Source organism: Rhinichthys klamathensis, unplaced genomic scaffold, assembly GCF_029890125.1.
Source record: "Rhinichthys klamathensis goyatoka isolate OS25496 unplaced genomic scaffold, OSU_Roscu_1.1 h1tg000035l_1, whole genome shotgun sequence".
In the NCBI taxonomy this organism is placed as follows: domain Eukaryota; kingdom Metazoa; phylum Chordata; class Actinopteri; order Cypriniformes; family Leuciscidae; genus Rhinichthys; species Rhinichthys klamathensis.
In genome coordinates this window covers 757,501-775,716 of record NW_026606583.1, presented here as the reverse complement: position 1 = coordinate 775,716, position 18,216 = coordinate 757,501, and the positions used below count along the sequence as shown (strand labels likewise).

The window sequence follows — 18,216 nt, the reverse complement described above, 5'->3', positions numbered from 1 at the left end:
TGGATGGTCAAAGGAATACAGAGAACTGCTTATCAGTGGGTCTGTTTACATTCCTGAATGGGACACTGCTTCAAGGGTGTGCAGTTAAGTTGAAGCCCTTTGGAAGCTCACAGTGATCAAACTGCAAGGTGTCTGATGCTGTAGTTGAGGCTGACACACGAACCAACCAGATGACAGAGATTGTCTTGACTGTGGTCAGTAGGACCATTTAACACGTGACACATTTCTGATAATAATGTAGGGTTGAAAATAGATCAGTGTTTAAATGACGACAGTGACAATTTTTTGGTCTGAGAAATAAGAGATAAAAAACAAGGTAAAAGATTGAAGTCTTAAAGTGAATCCTTTTGTGACTCCAACAAATGTGAGTTGCAAAATATGTAAAGGTAATATAGAGAGACAGATCTCAAAGATGATTTATAATAACTGCAAAAGATGCAGAGTAGCCTTGTCAAAGTTAGTGTGAATCCTGATTGGAGACTGATAAACTCCTAGAAGAGAAAACTTTTGAAGATATTAAGTTATGGTAATTGAGAACTTGACAACTAAAATTGAGATTGAGAAATGTGAAACGTTATTGAGAACTAGAATAATTACCATTATGTAAGAACAAATAAGCAGAAGCAGTAGGCTACTGAATTAACAGTTGCTAAATGTAAAATGTGTTGAAAGGCATCTGATTAAACAAACAGCTTGAAAAGTTGACCATGAAAGAACTAGAAGCTGATGTTTTGCTTTCAAAAGATAAGTTTGTTATGGGCTGTATTGAAACAGTTCGCTTATCTAAAATCTGATGTGTGCTGTGCCTGAAACTGCCAGTGTGACAGAGACTCAATCTGAGTGGAAATTTGTAATGTCTAAATTCCCTGAGGTGGGCAAAAGACAAATATAAATAATATGTTTATTTGAAACCGTATGTAATTTCTGGCAAAGATGCCTTAAGCTGGGATAGAGTTAAAAGATGATAGATAAATGTTTGATGTTAGAAGTATATGAGAGAGCAGTGTACCATCCAATAGAGTCTCAGAGTCTCTCTCATTCAATGAGTCAGCTAAAAGCTGGTATCTGTGATAATAAGTAAAGCACAGTGTTTCAGTTGAAGATCATAGACACAGAGATGTTTTAAAAATAAAACTGAATGACTTTAAAGAAGTATTTAAAACAATAATACAGATAGAGATGACATTTTGATTAGCTTATTTTAGGACCAGTAACTTCTTTGTCTCATTTAGTCTCCACCATTCAGGACCGATGGCTCCGGCTACAGATGAAGTACACTGAATGTACGGTTGTGATCTAAATTCACTGAGTATAATCCAAGTAGCTTGGTTGCTGCTTTTAAGATAGTTAATGGATTTAAGTGATTAAATACTGTTGTTATTGACCTGTCTCCCTGTGTGAACACTATTGGGCAATCCGAATGGCTCTGGTGACTCTTGAACGTGCCTTTCCTAAGCTCTAGAAAACAGCTGAGTTCTGTTGAAGCAAACAGCCTGTGATGGGAAAGAGCGGTCACCAGTGGGCACGACTGACCATCTCTATGACGGGTAAGACCTTCTATTGGCCAGACAGGGGGCAACCCAAGCCAGAGTGGATCACGTAAAGTCACTGGCATCTCAAGATGGAGGTGTTTATGTGAGAAAGGTATGAGAGTGGAGCGGATGACTGTGAGGCCAGCAGCATCCTTTATCGTTAGGGCGGATGAGCTGTGAGGAGTTACAGGCAGTCTGACCCAGAAACGTGAGTGTTCCTCTAATACCAATCACCAGAAACCGCATTCATTGTATGGCTTGTTTTTTTTATTTGTGACAAGCGTCTGCAAATATGCCAGGGGAAAACACCCTGATGGAGATTATAGATAAAGGGCTAACAGGAGTGGGCTTTCAAGAGCCAGCTGAGGCCATGAAGTGATTCCCATTAGTTGTTGTGGAGACAGTAGCAAAACTTTTTATGTACTGGTTTGCCTTATGGGCAAGGAAAATCATAGTGTTGATTTTGAACTAATAGGTCTATGACATAGTTTTAACTCCTGAAGGTCGTTAGACATGGTGGTGGCTAAAGATGAAGACAGCTCTTGTAGATTTAAGAAAAGTCTGGATAACAAAGGTGAATGGTCAAAGATTAGTGTAACGAATTTAATATTACATTTTATATAAGTTACAGTCTTAGAAATTTATTTATAGTGAGAGAGACTGCCTGAGTTGGAGGAAGGGATGGTAACTGTGTCTGTCTTTCTGTTATCTGCCTGCTAGAGCAAGCTGAAGCAAAATAATGATAATGAAACAAAACAACCCAGCTGACTTGTCTAAAAATCAAATGAATAATGAACAAGACGTGCTTTGAAAGTGGTTAAGATACCATGTAAAATTAGGTAGAAGCTACAGGAAAAATGGAAAGGTTAAAATCTTATTTAAAATTTAAATCTTTTAGCAATAATATAAAGAAAAGTGAACATTGAGAATGAGCAGTTAACATATGTGTGTCTAGTATGAGTGTGTGTGATGGTGACAGCACTTTATGTCTTGTATGTATTAGTTTGGGGCACTAATATTCCGCCTGAATGGTGTGTATATTGCGTCATTAACCTCTGGAATGAGTTTATCATTACAGATGGGTTAAGGCAAATGACAAATTTTAAAGAAGCTGATAATTCTGATGAAAAGACAATACAGAACATGGGACAAGCTTTAAGTTGATTGGCCATCAAGCTCTGTCTGGTAGTAATACTTTTGTCATACATAATGTAGATTTGAAGATCAGTTTAAGTAAATTGGAATTGTGTAGTTGTAGATCAACATCTGGCATGGGCTGAGATAAATGAAAATGTTGTAGATTTGAGGGAAACAACAAAGTGACATATTGGCTAAGTCAACATGAAATTATCAAGAGAGCCTCTCACATTTATGATTATTGTGAACAAAGGGGGAGAAATGATTGACTGACATTGACCAAGTCTGTACAGCACGACTTGACCTGATAGGGAAAATTGATGACTTTGGAAATGTTTGTAGATGACTGACTTGAGAGACCAAACAACAGGCCTGAAAAGCAAGATTCGCTGTGAGACTGAGGGCCGTTGCCTTTCAAATACTTCGATAAGAAGATGAGATTGTGGCTTTAAGTGAAGAATGTAATATTTTTGTTTCAGAGGCAGAGAAAGATGTCTGGAGGGAATTTGTCTGAAGGACAACGTTTGGGTTAGTGTTGATGGCAAACTTTATAAAAACACTATGTTAAATGTTATGTTAAATTGATGCTCGAGGTGTGTCGTGCATCAAGAGGGAGATGGTATAACAATTGCCAAATATGGTTTATTAAGGGGTTCACAGTTGCTGAATAAATGTTGGGAGAACACTAGGGGTAATTTGATAAAAGCCCTGAAAGAAGCCATTTTTTCTGCCTAACAAAATTGATGTCTGTGAGTGTGCACACACCAATAACAAAGATTGTTTCAACAGGAAACGCCAGGGCATCGAAGGCCACGGGAGAACAGTAGACAAAAGAAACTACGTACTTTACTATCTGACAATAACCTCGAAATTTGTTTCTCTTTACAGAGAGCATGCAGGATTGGGAGACAGGGCAACATGTGCCAATAAAATGATGGTTATGGATGAATTTGGCTAACTATCCTGGCCTGGGTTATTATTGTGGCAGAAAGGTGCTACACCTGCGCAGCGCATAACTTAAAATTTTCCTTTTACAGAATGTCAGGATGGATTGGATCAAACAGAACTAATTCTCTTCCAAATGTATAAATATTGTGTGGACATGAGGACAGGGGTTGAGTGTTTTTCAGGGTAAAAGGACCCCGAGTGCTATTAAGTGAGCAAGAAATTATCCGGAGATAATGTTTCAGGTTGTTGATTCCACAGGTCACACCAAAGGGGACGAGCTGCTAGACAAGCGGCCACTAACAAAATACTTAAGGTCTCCATTCACAGGTGAAAGTTCACTCCAGTGGGGGTGCGGTCGTGATATAAGGGAAAACCTTATAAGGATCAGAAAATGGTTGGAGAGTGTGACACCTGGGTCCAAGCCTCTCACCTACACCAACAGGCCACAACCATCCCATAGTCCATGGGGCGAACGAGATGATCAACACGCCTGGAGGAGGATGTGAACCAACTAATGGTTTAAGAATGTGGTTTTGTGATTATTTTGAGGATTTTATTTGATTAAATCAAAATAGGGCTTAGTATTGATATACAGTAGATCAAAAGATTTGATTGGTTACTTATTCATTAGGAAATATTTAAGGAAAATGTTTTTGGGAAGAGAAGATCTATTAATTAATGTAAATTGTAGGGATAATTGTTGAAGCTTATTAAGTAGAACCACAGCATGTTTGAATTGAAAGTTAAAGGTAAAAGAACACGGAACGTCCATGGGGCGAACGAGATGATCAACACAACTGATGGTTTAAGTTTAACAGAATAATCTGTTTTCGTGATGATTTTGTTTGATTGAATCAAACTAGGTATTGATTTGATTGTAAATGTAGAAAATATATTGATTGTGTCTGTAATGGAAATATTAGAGTTAATATTGAACAACTGCATTGGTTAGAAGAATGGACAAAATTATAAGACTTCTCTGGTTAGATTTTGTTAAATATGGCATTAAATAGAGCTTACTAAATTGAATTAGAAGTGAACAAAATATGGTTAGGAAAACCGAGGTGAAATATGGAGATGGGTGTAGATTAATGGAAAAGGCTTAATGATAGGAGTTAGGATTGTTATTCTAATAATTTTGTTATTCATGGGGGAATATGATTACAGTGACAGGTGAAACATGCTGTCTGTTCAATTGGTGAAAATGACAGTCTATCCCAAGGATGAACAAAATTATGCGACGATACAGGTAGCGGGAGCTACAGTGAGATATGTGTTAAATGTATGTTCTGTTTGTTTTTCTTCTATTTGTTTATTTTCTGAGAAAGATTAAGGGCAAAAGATTTAAAGAAGGTTACAAGCAGCGGTCATCCGTGTTACGAGATGGCGTACAAAGATAGGGTCTGAAACTGAGTGATTTTTATTATACTTTATCTGTTTGTTTCCTTACTATGTTATAACTACCTTTTTCCTTACTGGCGTGACTGAGGGTCTGTTTACAGGAGCGCAGGAACAGTGATTTCTCGCTTAGCCCGGCGTCGTAAAAATGTTTACTTGCTAGCTAAAATATTACGGGGCCTTTCCCCCACAAAAACAGCCTTATGCTTCTTCATTCTAAACTTTTCTTCACAGGTTCAAGGAGAGTGATCATTTATGCAAAAAATCAGAGATGAAGAGTATAAGTGTGATGATATGACTTAAAATTTGTTTTATTGTTTATTATTGTGATTATGGGTAATCAGAATGATAAAAAGTGAGGAGTTGTAGTGGCAATTTTAATTATATTCATTGATCTTTAGTAAAATATAGATGATTCAAAGAATGTCACATGTGTGTCTCTCACTTGTAGTGAGAGAGGATTCTGTTTATGTACCTGGGGAGGCAGAAGAGGGAGACACTCCAGAGAACAGACGAACAAGGACCTCTGACCTAGATGTCAGAAGGCCACTTAGTGCAGGGGAGCTTAGTGGGCCAACTAGTGACGTCTATGGAAAACTACTGGGAGGAAGGCTCTGGGGGGAAGAAATCCTTGAAACTAAGATAAAAGCTAGTTCAGTCTGTCTGGGGGGTGTCACTCTTCTGCACAGGGTAACAACTGTGTATTAGACTGCTCCTATTCTTGCAAGAATAAATACTTCTATTTTATATAATTTGACTCTGAGTGTCTCTTACGCAGTGATGTTTGTTTGAGATTAATTTTTGCCACAACAGGAGTTAGCCAATTTGACTCATTGAGATTTTTTTGGTGATCTGACAGCTACCTCATGATTTTGAGTTTCACTGCGACACAGCTGGCTGCCATTTTGGAGGATGGCCCAAAGGCTTTGATTAGGTAATTCAGGTGTGTTTGATTAGAGATGGAATTGCAATCTGCAGGGAGGGGGGCCTCCAGGAGTGTAACTGCGTCCCCCCTGTATTTAGGAGGCCTTTCCACCTGTCGAGGTGCTCCTTCAAGGCACGTAGAATTTCGACGGATTTAACTGTGGAGAAGAGAGACATTAAAAGAAAAAATTGGCGAAAATGGCCCACGGAAGGTGCCCTCACAAGGTAGCGTGGCCGAGCGGTCTAAGGCGCTGGGTCTAAGGCGCAAAAGCGGCTGAAAATCTGCACCCTCTTGAAACAGGGACAGCAATAATGTCACTTCAAAAATGAATTTAAACATAATAATAACAAATGTCTAGTCTATAATGATGGAGTTAGCCAATTTGACTCATTGAGATTTTTTTGGTGATCTGACAGCTACCTCATGATTTTGAGTTTAACTGCGACACAGCTGGCTGCCATTTTGGAGGATGGCCCAAAGGCTTTGATTAGGTAATTCAGGTGTGTTTGATTAGAGATGGAATTGCAATCTGCAGGGAGGGGGGCCTCCAGGAGTGTAACTGCGTCCCCCCTGTATTTAGGAGGCCTTTCCACCTGTCGAGGTGCTCCTTGAAGGCACGTAGAATTTCGACGGATTTAACTGTGGAGAAGAGAGACATTAAAAGAAAAAATTGGCGAAAATGGCCCACGGAAGGTGCCCTCACAAGGTAGCGTGGCCGAGCGGTCTAAGGCGCTGGATTAAGGCTCCAGTCTCTTTGGGGGCGTGGGTTCGAATCCCACCGCTGACAAGACAGCATTTTAGAAGGCACTCGTGGCTCCTATGCCTAAGCGAAAACACTGGAGAAGTGACACTGCTTGCTCCCGGTCTCTTCCAAACCCTGCCGCTTTTGCTTTCCTTGGCCGAACTCGGCGTGCTTCAGAGCCTGACGATGAAGGTACGCACCCAACGTTTAATCTATTTATGAAAAAAAAAAATGGCCAGAAAACGGCCCACGAAATGAGCCTCGTCAGGGTAGTGTGGCCGAGGGGTCTAAGGCGCTGGATTTAGGCTCCAGTCTCTTCGGGGGTGTGGGTTTGAATCCCACTGCTGCCAGCAGTGATTTTAAAGAGGGCCAGACACCTTAAGTGTGCTCCGAAAAGGCGCAAAAGCGGCTGAAAATCTGCACCCTCTTGAATCAGGGACAGCAATAATGTCACTTCAAAAATGAATTTAAACATAATAATAACAAATGTCTAGTCTATAATGATGGAGTTAGCCAATTTGACTCATTGAGATTTTTTTGGTGATCTGACAGCTACCTCATGATTTTGAGTTTAACTGCGACACAGCTGGCTGCCATTTTGGAGGATGGCCCAAAGGCTTTGATTAGGTAATTCAAGTGTGTTTGATTAGAGATGGAATTGCAATCTGCAGGGAGGGGGGCCTCCAGGAGTGTAACTGCGTCCCCCCTGTATTTAGGAGGCCTTTCCACCTGTCGAGGTGCTCCTTCAAGGCACGTAGAATTTCGACGGATTTAACTGTGGAGAACAGAGACATTAAAAGAAAAAATTGGCGAAAATGGCCCACGGAAGGTGCCCTCACAAGGTAGCGTGGCCGAGCGGTCTAAGGCGCTGGATTAAGGCTCCAGTCTCTTCGGGGGTGTGGGTTCAAATCCCACCGCTGCCAAGACAGCATTTTAGAAGGCACTCGTGGCTGCTATGCCTAAGCGAAAACACTGGAGAAGTGACACTGCTTGCTCCCGGTCTCTTCCAAACCCTGCCGCTTTTGCTTTCCTTGGCCGAACTCGGCGTGCTTCAGAGCCTGACGATGAAGGTACGCACCCAACGTTTAATCTATTTATGAAAAAAAAAATGGCCAGAAAACGGCCCACGAAACGAGCCTCGTCAGGGTAGCGTGGCCGAGGTGTCTAAGGCGCTGGATTTAGGCTCCAGTCTCTTTTTTGCTCCGAAAAGGCGCAAAAGCGGCTGAAAATCTGCCCCCTCTTGAATCAGGGACAGCAATAATGTCACTTCAAAAATGAATTTAAACATAATAATAACAAATGTCTAGTCTATAATGATGGAGTTAGCCAATTTGACTCATTGAGATTTTTTTGGTGATCTGACAGCTACCTCGTGATTTTGAGTTTAACTGCGACACAGCTGGCTGCCATTTTGGAGGATGGCCCAAAGGCTTTGATTAGGTAATTCAGGTGTGTTTGATTAGAGATGGAATTGCAATCTGCAGGGAGGGGGGCCTCCAGGAGTGTAACTGCGTCCCCCCTGTATTTAGGAGGCCTTTCCACCTGTCGAGGTGCTCCTTCAAGGCACGTAGAATTTCGACGGATTTAACTGTGGAGAAGAGAGACATTAAAAGAAAAAATTGGCGAAAATGGCCCACGGAAGGTGCCCTCACAAGGTAGCGTGGCCGAGCGGTCTAAGGGGCTGGGTCTAAGGCGCAAAAGCGGCTGAAAATCTGCACCCTCTTGAATCAGGGACAGCAATAATGTCACTTCAAAAATGAATTTAAACATAATAATAACAAATGTCTAGTCTATAATGATGGAGTTAGCCAATTTAACTCATTGAGATTTTTTGGTGATCTGACAGCTATCTCATGATTCTGAGTTTAACTGCGACACAGCTGGCTGCCATTTTGGCCGAAAATGCCGAAAAAGTGGCCAAAACCGACATGCCTGCAAATGGCCCGTGGGACGGCCCCTGTACGCAGACGGAGGGTCGTGGCACCCCGGGACTTTGGATTCCGACTCTCCAGGGGCCCCTGACGCGGGGCCCCGAATCCTGGAACTCGAGGGCCTTTGCAAAAAATTGCCCCTCCCCCGCCATCAAATCATTTAAAGGCCTGAAAGGCTCTTTCAGTGTGAGAGTGAAACAGCCTCGAGGGAGAGATTTTGCATAGAGGCTAAAATATATTTGCCTTTACTCTAGGGCCCGGTGCTTTCGGTACGTCGCTCGGGGCGGGCCCAGGGGTCACCGTGCCGAATTTGGGGCCCCTGGGACCTTTCCATGAAAATCCCACTCGCCCATTAAATGAATCACCACAACGGTTTCGCGGACTTCGCTTAGAAACGTCCGATCGACTAGGGGACGCCATTTTCCTTCTCGCCACGGCCCCCTGGTGCGGCCCTAAAAGTTTGGTGGCCCTGGGGCCTCGTTCGGCGGTCGAAAGGGTGAAAAACACGTCACGGGGTCAAAAAGGTCAAACCGACAGAACGCGCTCCCGTGAGGAGACGGAAGGTCGCAGGAGCCCGAAACTCGGCGAGTTCCGTCGTCTCCCGTCCCTGAGTGGGGCCCCCGAGTTTGAGGGCCCTAGCCGCTTTCTAAGCGTTTCCCAACCCCCGTTTGTGATGAGGCCATTGATTGTGCTTGGTGACTGATGTGAGCAGCGACGTATTAATTTTTTGTGATGTCCCACTGGGTCTTACGGACACCAAAATTGTATCTCGTTTAGAGGGGGACGAGACCTTTACTTTGAGACCACCCACGGCCCCGTGGGCCCCCGGGGGCCAGAGATGGAGATGCAAATACACATTTATCTAAGCGAAAACGCAACGGATCCGGCCGTGGCTGGGCTCTTTGGAACCGTCTAGTTGAGCTGAAAAGAATGATAAAAAATTATGAATTTTGGCCGTGTTTTCGCGGAGATATTAGCCGAAAACCGTCGGGCGCGTTCTAAAATGGCGCCCGCTGATGACGTCACGATCTCGGGAACAAAATCGCTCATATCTCGGGAACGCGAAGACCCAGAGAGCTCAAATTGGGGTGAGGAGGTCCCACGGGGGCCCCGACTCGAACCAGGGCGGTGGCGGGCCGCGGGGACGCCCCCTAGTGGTTCGCCGTTCGCTGGGTCCCCCGACTTTGAACGGCTATAACTCGGGGACCCGGGCGAGTTGGACCTCGGGGGTGGGCTCATTCGAAAGAGCCCGTCCAGCACTACAATCTAATAGAGTTTGGGGAACATTGAGCCAGGGGTTCTCGAGATATAAGCCGACAAAGCTGCGACTTTGACCGGACGTAACTCCCAGGCCCCGAGGCCCTCGGGGACGGGAGTGGGCTCATTGAATAGGGCTCCTCGAGGCCTACAGACGACCCGAGTTTGAAATTTTTTCGCCGTGTGGTTTTTGAGATATTCGAGAAAAACAAACATTCCCATACGTTCAGTGGTTAAATGGCTGTCACCCATGTCTCCAACGGGACTTCCAGATGATTAAAAACTACTTTTTCAGGCCCAACCACCTCTACTGTACTAAGCACACTCCACTGAACACATCTCACTAATTTTCAAGTCATTTCAGTGTTTAGTTTGCATTAAAATGGGTGTCCTTGAAACCACGTTTTGGTACTGAGATAAATTCTACGTGGGATGGGACACATTTTCTGTGAAACACATATTAATGAAAGTTCCAAATCATGATAAAAACTATTTTACTGCACTCAGGGGCCCCCCCTGAGTCCGTAGCACCAAGTCCCATCCCATAATTCCACTGACCACGAACCCATTATTTTTTATAATGTAATAAATTCAACGTGGGATGTCCATAGCTCTGGTCAGGAAGGGTCTAGAGCCTCCATTTTTGCACTCAGGTCTAAGTCTCATCACCCTCTAACAGAATCCAGAGTTTCAAGAAGATTGGAGAAACCTTTTTTTCCGACCCGAAAAAACCGACAGGGATACATACATACACCCCTGTCGGTTTTTTCGGGTCGAGATTTTGAGTTTCTCCAATCTTCTTGAAACTCTGGATTCTGTTAGAGGGTGATGGGACTTAGACCTGAGTGCAAAAATGGAGGCTCTAGACCCTTCCTGACCAGAGCTATGGACATCCCACGTAGCATTTGTTCCATTGTAAAAATAGTGGTTTCGCGGTCAATGGAATTATGGGATGGGACTTGGTGCTACGGACTCAGGGGAGGCCCCTGAGTGCAGTAAAATGGTTTTCATCATGACAGCAACTTTAATTCAAATGTCTATCAGAGAAACTCTCTGAATCCCCATTCAATCGATGGCACGTGGGATTCTGTCCGATTGCAGCTTGTTGAATGAAGGGCGGGGTTAGTATTTTACAAAAATAGTGGGTTATTGGACAAATAGTGGCTTCTTGGGATGATCCCACGTAGCATTTATTCCATTGTACCAAATATAGGCTTCGCGGACAGTTGCTCTACCCGGCTTAGTTCTTAGCACTTTTTGACCGGGCATAACTCAGGAACCAAGCCGACTTTGGGCTCCATACTCTGGGGTCCTGGGGGGCCCATGGGTACCTTTACACACCCAGAGTTTGGAGCTCCAAGTCGGCTTGGTTCCCGAGATACACCCAGTCAAACCTGGAAAGAAAGTGGCCGTATCTCGGAACCAGAAGGACCTAGGAGCTGGGGACGGTGGGGTCTGAAGGGGACCCATGGGCCCTCCCCACACCAAGAGTTTGGAGCCCAAACTCGGCTTGGTTCCCGAGATAAACCCGGTCAAACCTGGAAAGGAAGTGGCCGTATCTCGGAACCAGAAGGACCTAGGAGCTGGGGACGGTGGGGTCTGAAGGGGACCCATCGGCCCTCCCCACACCCCGAGTTTGGAGCTCGAACTCGGCTTTGTTCCCGAGATACACCCGGTCAAAGCTGGACAGGAAGTTGCCGTATCTCGGAACCGGAAGGACCTAGAAGCTGGGGACGGTGGGTTCCGAAGGGACCCAAAGGGCCCTACTCACACCCGGAGTTTGGAGCTCCAACTCGGCTCCACCCCCAAGATACACCCACTTATACATAAGGGTCTTTTGGACAAAACGGTCAATATCTCGGAAATGACGAGTCCCAGCGGATCGTCCTTTGGGGTGGTGAGGGGTCCCTAGGGGCCCTCTCAGACCCCAGAGTCCCGAGCCTCTGGGACCCTTCCTTCTGAAGTGCACCCTTTTCTGTTGGGCCCCGTATCTCGGACCGTGGGGGAGCTAGAAGCACGGGCTAGGGCGCGTGATGGGGGGGCATTTCCGCCATATAGTGGGTTATTGGACAAAAAGTGGGTTAGTGGGACGGGGGTGGGGGGGGTCTGGTCACTCTAGTGGTCAATCGGACAAATAATGGGTTAGCGGGACGGGGCACGTGTGGCGCCCCACCAAGGACGAAGGCAGAATTGCTTGGGGTGGCCTCGGGCTTCGGGTCACTCCCGTCGGGCCCCTGAGGGGGTCGGGTCACCCCGACCCTGCCCGCGTGGGTCGGGCGCCCGGGGAGGGTCGGCCTGCGGCGTCGGCCGACCCCCCAAAAATTTCGGGGGGTCAGCGCGCTCGTCCGCCAACCCCCGTCCTAATCGCCGCGCCCCGTTTACTGAATGGACGCTTTTTATTTTTATGGACTATCTAGAGGTACTAACTGCGGTGGAAAAGCAACCGAGCTAAAGCGAACCGAACCGTGCCGTACCGAGTCGAGTCGTACCACGCAGTGGTAAAGCGAAGCGAGCCGAACAGTTCCGCGCCGAGTCGCACCGTACCGAGCCGAACCGAGCCGTACCAGCAGTGGAAAAGCGCCATTAAGGTGTCTGGCCCTCTTTAAAAACCGTCTAATTTCGACGGATTTAACTGTGGAGAAGAGAGACATTAAAAGAAAAAATTGGCGAAAATGGCCCACGGAAGGTGCCCTCACAAGGTAGCGTGACCGAGCGGTCTAAGGCGCTGGTCTAAGGCGCAAAAGCGGCTGAAAATCTGCACCCTCTTGAATCAGGGACAGCAATAATGTCACTTCAAAAATGAATTTAAACATAATAATAACAAATGTCTAGTCTATAATGATGGAGTTAGCCAATTTGACTCATTGAGATTTTTTTGGTGATCTGACAGCTACCTCATGATTTTGAGTTTAACTGCGACACAGCTGGCTGCCATTTTGGAGGATGGCCCAAAGGCTTTGATTAGGTAATTCAGGTGTGTTTGATTAGAGATGGAATTGCAATATGCAGGGAGGGGGCCTCCAGGAGTGTAACTGCGTCCCCCCTGTATTTAGGAGGCCTTTCCACCTGTCGAGGTGCTCCTTCAAGGCACGTAGAATTTCGACGGATTTAACTGTGGAGAAGAGAGACATTAAAAGAAAAAATTGGCGAAAATGGACCACGGAAGGTGCCCTCACAAGGTAGCGTGGCCGAGCGGTCTAAGGCGCTGGATTAAGGCTCCAGTCTCTTCAGGGGCGTGGGTTCGAATCCCACCGCTGCCAAGACAGCATTTTAGAAGGCACTCGTGGCTGCTATGCCTAAGCGAAAACACTGGAGAAGTGACACTGCTTGCTCCCGGTCTCTTCCAAACCCTGCCGCTTTTGCTTTCCTTGGCCGAACTCGGCGTGCTTCAGAGCCTGACGATGAAGGTCCGCACCCAACGTTTAATCTATTTATGAAAAAAAAAAATGCCCAGAAAACGGCCCACGAATCGAGCCAAGTCAGGGTAGCGTGGCCGAGGGGTCTAAGACGCTGGATTTAGTCTCCAGTCTCTTCGGGGGCGTGGGTCCGAATCCAACCGCTGCCAGCAGTGATTTTAAAGAGGGCCAGACACCTTAAGTGTGCTCCGAAAAGGCGCAAAAGCGGCTGAAAATCTGCACCCTCTTGAATCAGGGACAGCAATAATGTCACTTCAAAAATGAATTTAAACATAATAATAACAAATGTCTAGTCTATACTGATGGAGTTAGCCAATTTGACTCATTGAGATGTTTTTGGTGATCTGACAGCTACCTCATGATTTTAAGTTTTGCGACACAGCTGGCTGCCATTTTGGAGGATGGCCCAAAGGCTTTGATTAGGTAATTCAGGTGTGTTTGATTAGAGATGGAATTGCAATCTGCAGGGAGGGGGCCTCCAGGAGTGTAACTGCGTCCCCCCTGTATTTAGGAGGCCTTTCCACCTGTCGAGGTGCTCCTTCAAGGCACGTAGAATTTCGACGGATTTAACTGTGGAGAAGAGAGACATTAAAAGAAAAAGTTGGCGAAAACGGCCCACGAATCGAGCCACGTCAGGGTAGAGTGGCCGAGGGGTCTAAGGCGCTGTATTAAGGCTCCAGTCTTTTCGGGGGCGTGGGTTCGAATCCCACCGCTGCCAGCAGTAATTTTAAAGAGGGCCAGACACCTTAAGAGTGCTCCGAAAAGGCGCAAAAGCGGCTGAAAATCTGCACCCTCTTGAATCAGGGACGGTAATAATGTCACTTCAAAAATGAATTTAAACATAATAATAACAAATGTCTAGTCTATAATGATGGAGTTAGCCAATTTGACTCATTGAGATTTTTTTGGTGATCTGACAGCTACCTCATGATTTTGAGTTTAACTGCGACACAGCTGGCTGCCATTTTGGAGGATGGCCCAAAGGCTTTGATTAGGTAATTCAGGTGTGTTTGATTAGAGATGGAATTGCAATCTGCAGGGAGGGGGCCTCCAGGAGTGTAACTGCGTCCCCCCTGTATTTAGGAGGCCTTTCCACCTGTCGAGGTGCTCCTTCAAGGCACGTAGAATTTCGACGGATTTAACTGTGGAGAAGAGAGACATTAAAAGAAAAAGTTGGCGAAAACGGCCCACGAATCGAGCCACGTCAGGGTAGAGTGGCCGAGGGGTCTAAGGCGCTGTATTAAGGCTCCAGTCTTTTCGGGGGCGTGGGTTCGAATCCCACCGCTGCCAGCAGTGATTTTAAAGAGGGCCAGACACCTTAAGAGTGCTCCGAAAAGGCGCAAAAGCGGCTGAAAATCTGCACCCTCTTGAATCAGGGACGGTAATAATGTCACTTCAAAAATGAATTTAAACATAATAATAACAAATGTCTAGTCTATAATGATGGAGTTAGCCAATTTGACTCATTGAGATTTTTTTGGTGATCTGACAGCTACCTCATGATTTTGAGTTTAACTGCGACACAGCTGGCTGCCATTTTGGAGGATGGCCCAAAGGCTTTGATTAGGTAATTCAGGTGTGTTTGATTAGAGATGGAATTGCAATCTGCAGGGAGGGGGGCCTCCAGGACTGTAACTGCGTCCCCCCTGTATTTAGGAGGCCTTTCCACCTGTCGAGGTGCTCCTTCAAGGCACGTAGAATTTCGACGGATTTAACTGTGGAGAAGAGAGACATTAAAAGAAAAAATTGGCGAAAATGGACCACGGAAGGTGCCCTCACAAGGTAGCGTGGCCGAGCGGTCTAAGGCGCTGGATTAAGGCTCCAGTCTCTTCGGGGGCGTGGGTTCAAATCCCACCGCTGCCAAGACAGCATTTTAGAAGGCACTCGTGGCTGCTATTCCTAAGCGAAAACACTGGAGAAGTGACACTGCTTGCTCCCGGTCTCTTCCAAACCCTGCCGCTTTTGCTTTCCTTGGCCGAACTCGGCGTGCTTCAGAGCCTGACGATGAAGGTCCGCACCCAACGTTTAATCTATTTATGAAAAAAAAAATGGCCAGAAAACGGCCCACGAATCGAGCCATGTCATGGTAGCGTGGCCGAGGGGTCTAAGGCGCTGGATTTAGGCTCCAGTCTCTTCGGGAGTGTGGGTTCGAATCCCACCGCTGCCAGCAGTGATTTTAAAGAGGGCCAGACACTTTAAGAGTGATCCGAAAAGGCGCAAAAGCGGCTGAAAATCTGCACCCTCTTGAATCAGGGACGGTAATAATGTCACTTCAAAAATGAATTTAAACATAATAATAACAAATGTCTAGTCTATAATGATGGAGTTAGCCAATTTGACTCATTGAGATTTTTTTGGTGATCTGACAGCTACCTCATGATTTTAAGTTTAACTGCGACAAAGCTGGCTGCCATTTTGGAGGATGGCCCAAAGGCTTTGATTAGGTAATTCAGGTGTGTTTGATTAGAGATGGAATTGCAATCTGCAGGGAGGGGGCCTCCAGGAGTGTAACTGCGTCCCCCCTGTATTTAGGAGGCCTTTCCACCTGTCGAGGTGCTCCTTCAAGGCACGTAGAATTTCGACGGATTTAACTGTGGAGAAGAGAGACATTAAAAGGAAAAATTGGCGAAAATGGCCCACGGTAGGTGCCCTCACAAGGTAGCGTGGCCGAGCGGTCTAAGGCGCTGGGTCTAAGGCGCTGGGTCTAAGGCGCAAAAGCGGCTGAAAATCTGCACCCTCTTGAATCAGGGACAGCAATAATGTCACTTCAAAAATGAATTTAAACATAATAATAACAAATGTCTAGTCTATAATGATGGAGTTAGCCAATTTGACTCATTTAGATTTTTTCGGTGATCTGACAGCTACCTCATGATTTTGAGTTTAACTGCGACACAGCTGGCTGCCATTTTGGAGGATGGCCCAAAGGCTTTGATTAGGTAATTCAGGTGTGTTTGATTAGAGATGGAATTGCAATCTGCAGGGAGTGGGCCTCCAGGAGTGTAACTGCGTCCCCCCTGTATTTAGGAGGCCTTTCCACCTGTCGAGGTGCTCTTTCAAGGCACGTAGAATTTCGACGGATTTAACTGTGGAGAAGAGAGACATTAAAAGAAAAAATTGGCGAAAATGGACCACGGAAGGTGCCCTCACAAGGTAGCGTGGCCGAGCGGTCTAAGGCGCTGGATTAAGGCTCCAGTCTCTTCGGGGGCGTGGGTTCGAATCCCACCGCTGCCAAGACAGCATTTTAGAAGGCACTCGTGGCTGCTATGCCTAAGCGAAAACACTGGAGAAGTGACACTGCTTGCTCCCGGACTCTTCCAAACCCTGCCGCTTTTGCTTTCCTTGGCCGAACTCGGCGTGCTTCAGAGCCTGACGATGAAGGTCCGCACCCAACGTTTAATCTATTTATGAAAAAAAAAATGCCCAGAAAACGGCCCACGAATCGATCCACGTCAGGGTAGCGTGGCCGAGGGGTCTAAGGCGCTGGATTTAGGCTCCAGTCTCTTCGGGGTCGTGGGTTAGAATCCCACCGCTGCCAGCAGTGATTTTAAAGAGGGCCAGACACCTTAAGAGTGCTCCGAAAAGGCGCAAAAGCGGCTGAAAATCTGCACCTTCTTGAATCAGGGATGGTAATAATGTCACTTCAAAAATGAATTTAAACATAATAATAACAAATGTCTAGTCTATAATGATGGAGTTAGCCAATTTGACTCATTGAGATTTTTTTGGTGATCTGACAGCTACCTCATGATTTTGAGTTTAACTGCGACACAGCTGGCTGCCATTTTGGAGGATGGCCCAAAGGCTTTGATTAGGTAATTCAGGTGTGTTTGATTAGAGATGGAATTGCAATCTGCAGGGAGGGGGGCCTCCAGGAGTGTAACTGCGTCCCCCCTGTATTTAGGAGGCCTTTCCACCTGTCGAGGTGCTCCTTCAAGGCACGTAGAATTTCGACGGATTTAACTGTGGAGAAGAGAAACATTAAAAAGAAAAATTGGCGAAAATGGCCCACGGAAGGTGCCCTCACAAGGTAGCGTGGCCGAGCGGTCTAAGGCGCTGGATTAAGGCTCCAGTCTCTTCGGAGGCGTGGGTTCAAATCCCACCGCTGGCCGAGGGGTCTAAGGCGCTGGATTTAGGCTCCAGTCTCTTCGGGAGTGTGGGTTCGAATCCCACCCAGGGGATTTTAAGCAGTGATTTTAAAGAGGGCCAGACACCTTAAGAGTGCTCCGAAAAGGCGCAAAAGCGGCTGAAAATCTGCACCCTCTTGAATCAGGGACGGTAATAATGTCACTTCAAAAATGAATTTAAACATAATAATAACAAATGTCTAGTCTATAATGATGGAGTTAGCCAATTTGACTCATTGAGATTTTTTTGGTGATCTGACAGCTACCTCATGATTTTGAGTTTAACTGCGACACAGCTGGCTGCCATTTTGGAGGTTGGCCCAAAGGCTTTGATTAGGTAATTCAGGTGTGTTTGATTAGAGATGGAATTGCAATCTGCAGGGAGGGGGGCCTCCAGGAGTGTAACTGCGTCCCCCCTGTATTTAGGAGGCCTTTCCACCTGTCGAGGTGCTCCGTCAAGGCACGTAGAATTTCGACGGATTTAACTGTGGAGAAGAGAGACATTAAAAGAAAAAATTGGCGAAAATGGCCCACGGAAGGTGCCCTCACAAGGTAGCGTGGCCGAGCGGTCTAAGGCGCTGGATTAAGGCTCCAGTCTCTTCGGGGGCGTGTGTTCGAATCCCACCGCTGCCAAGACAGCATTTTAGAAGGCACTCGTGGCTGCTATGCCTAAGCGAAAACACTGGAGAAGTGACACTGCTTGCTCCCGGTCTCTTCCAAACCCTGCCGCTTTTGCTTTCCTTGGCCGAACTCGGCGTGCTTCAGAGCCTGACGATGAAGGTCCGCACCCAACGTTTAATCTA

General features: G+C 46.0%; 4 non-coding genes across 4 annotated transcripts; all 4 read left to right on the top strand.

The window, feature by feature from the left end:
- Positions 1 to 13,048: 13,048 nt before the first annotated feature.
- On the top strand, positions 13,049 to 13,130 carry trnal-aag (transfer RNA leucine (anticodon AAG)). Its single transcript has one exon. It is a non-coding gene; the product is annotated as a tRNA-Leu (tRNA).
- Positions 13,131 to 15,067: 1,937 nt separating this feature from the next.
- trnal-aag (transfer RNA leucine (anticodon AAG)) lies at positions 15,068 to 15,149 on the top strand. Its single transcript has one exon. It is a non-coding gene; the product is annotated as a tRNA-Leu (tRNA).
- A 222-nt stretch (positions 15,150 to 15,371) lies between these two features.
- Positions 15,372 to 15,453, top strand: trnal-uag (transfer RNA leucine (anticodon UAG)). Its single transcript has one exon. It is a non-coding gene; the product is annotated as a tRNA-Leu (tRNA).
- A 985-nt stretch (positions 15,454 to 16,438) lies between these two features.
- trnal-aag (transfer RNA leucine (anticodon AAG)) lies at positions 16,439 to 16,520 on the top strand. Its single transcript has one exon. It is a non-coding gene; the product is annotated as a tRNA-Leu (tRNA).
- Positions 16,521 to 18,216: the final 1,696 nt, after the last annotated feature.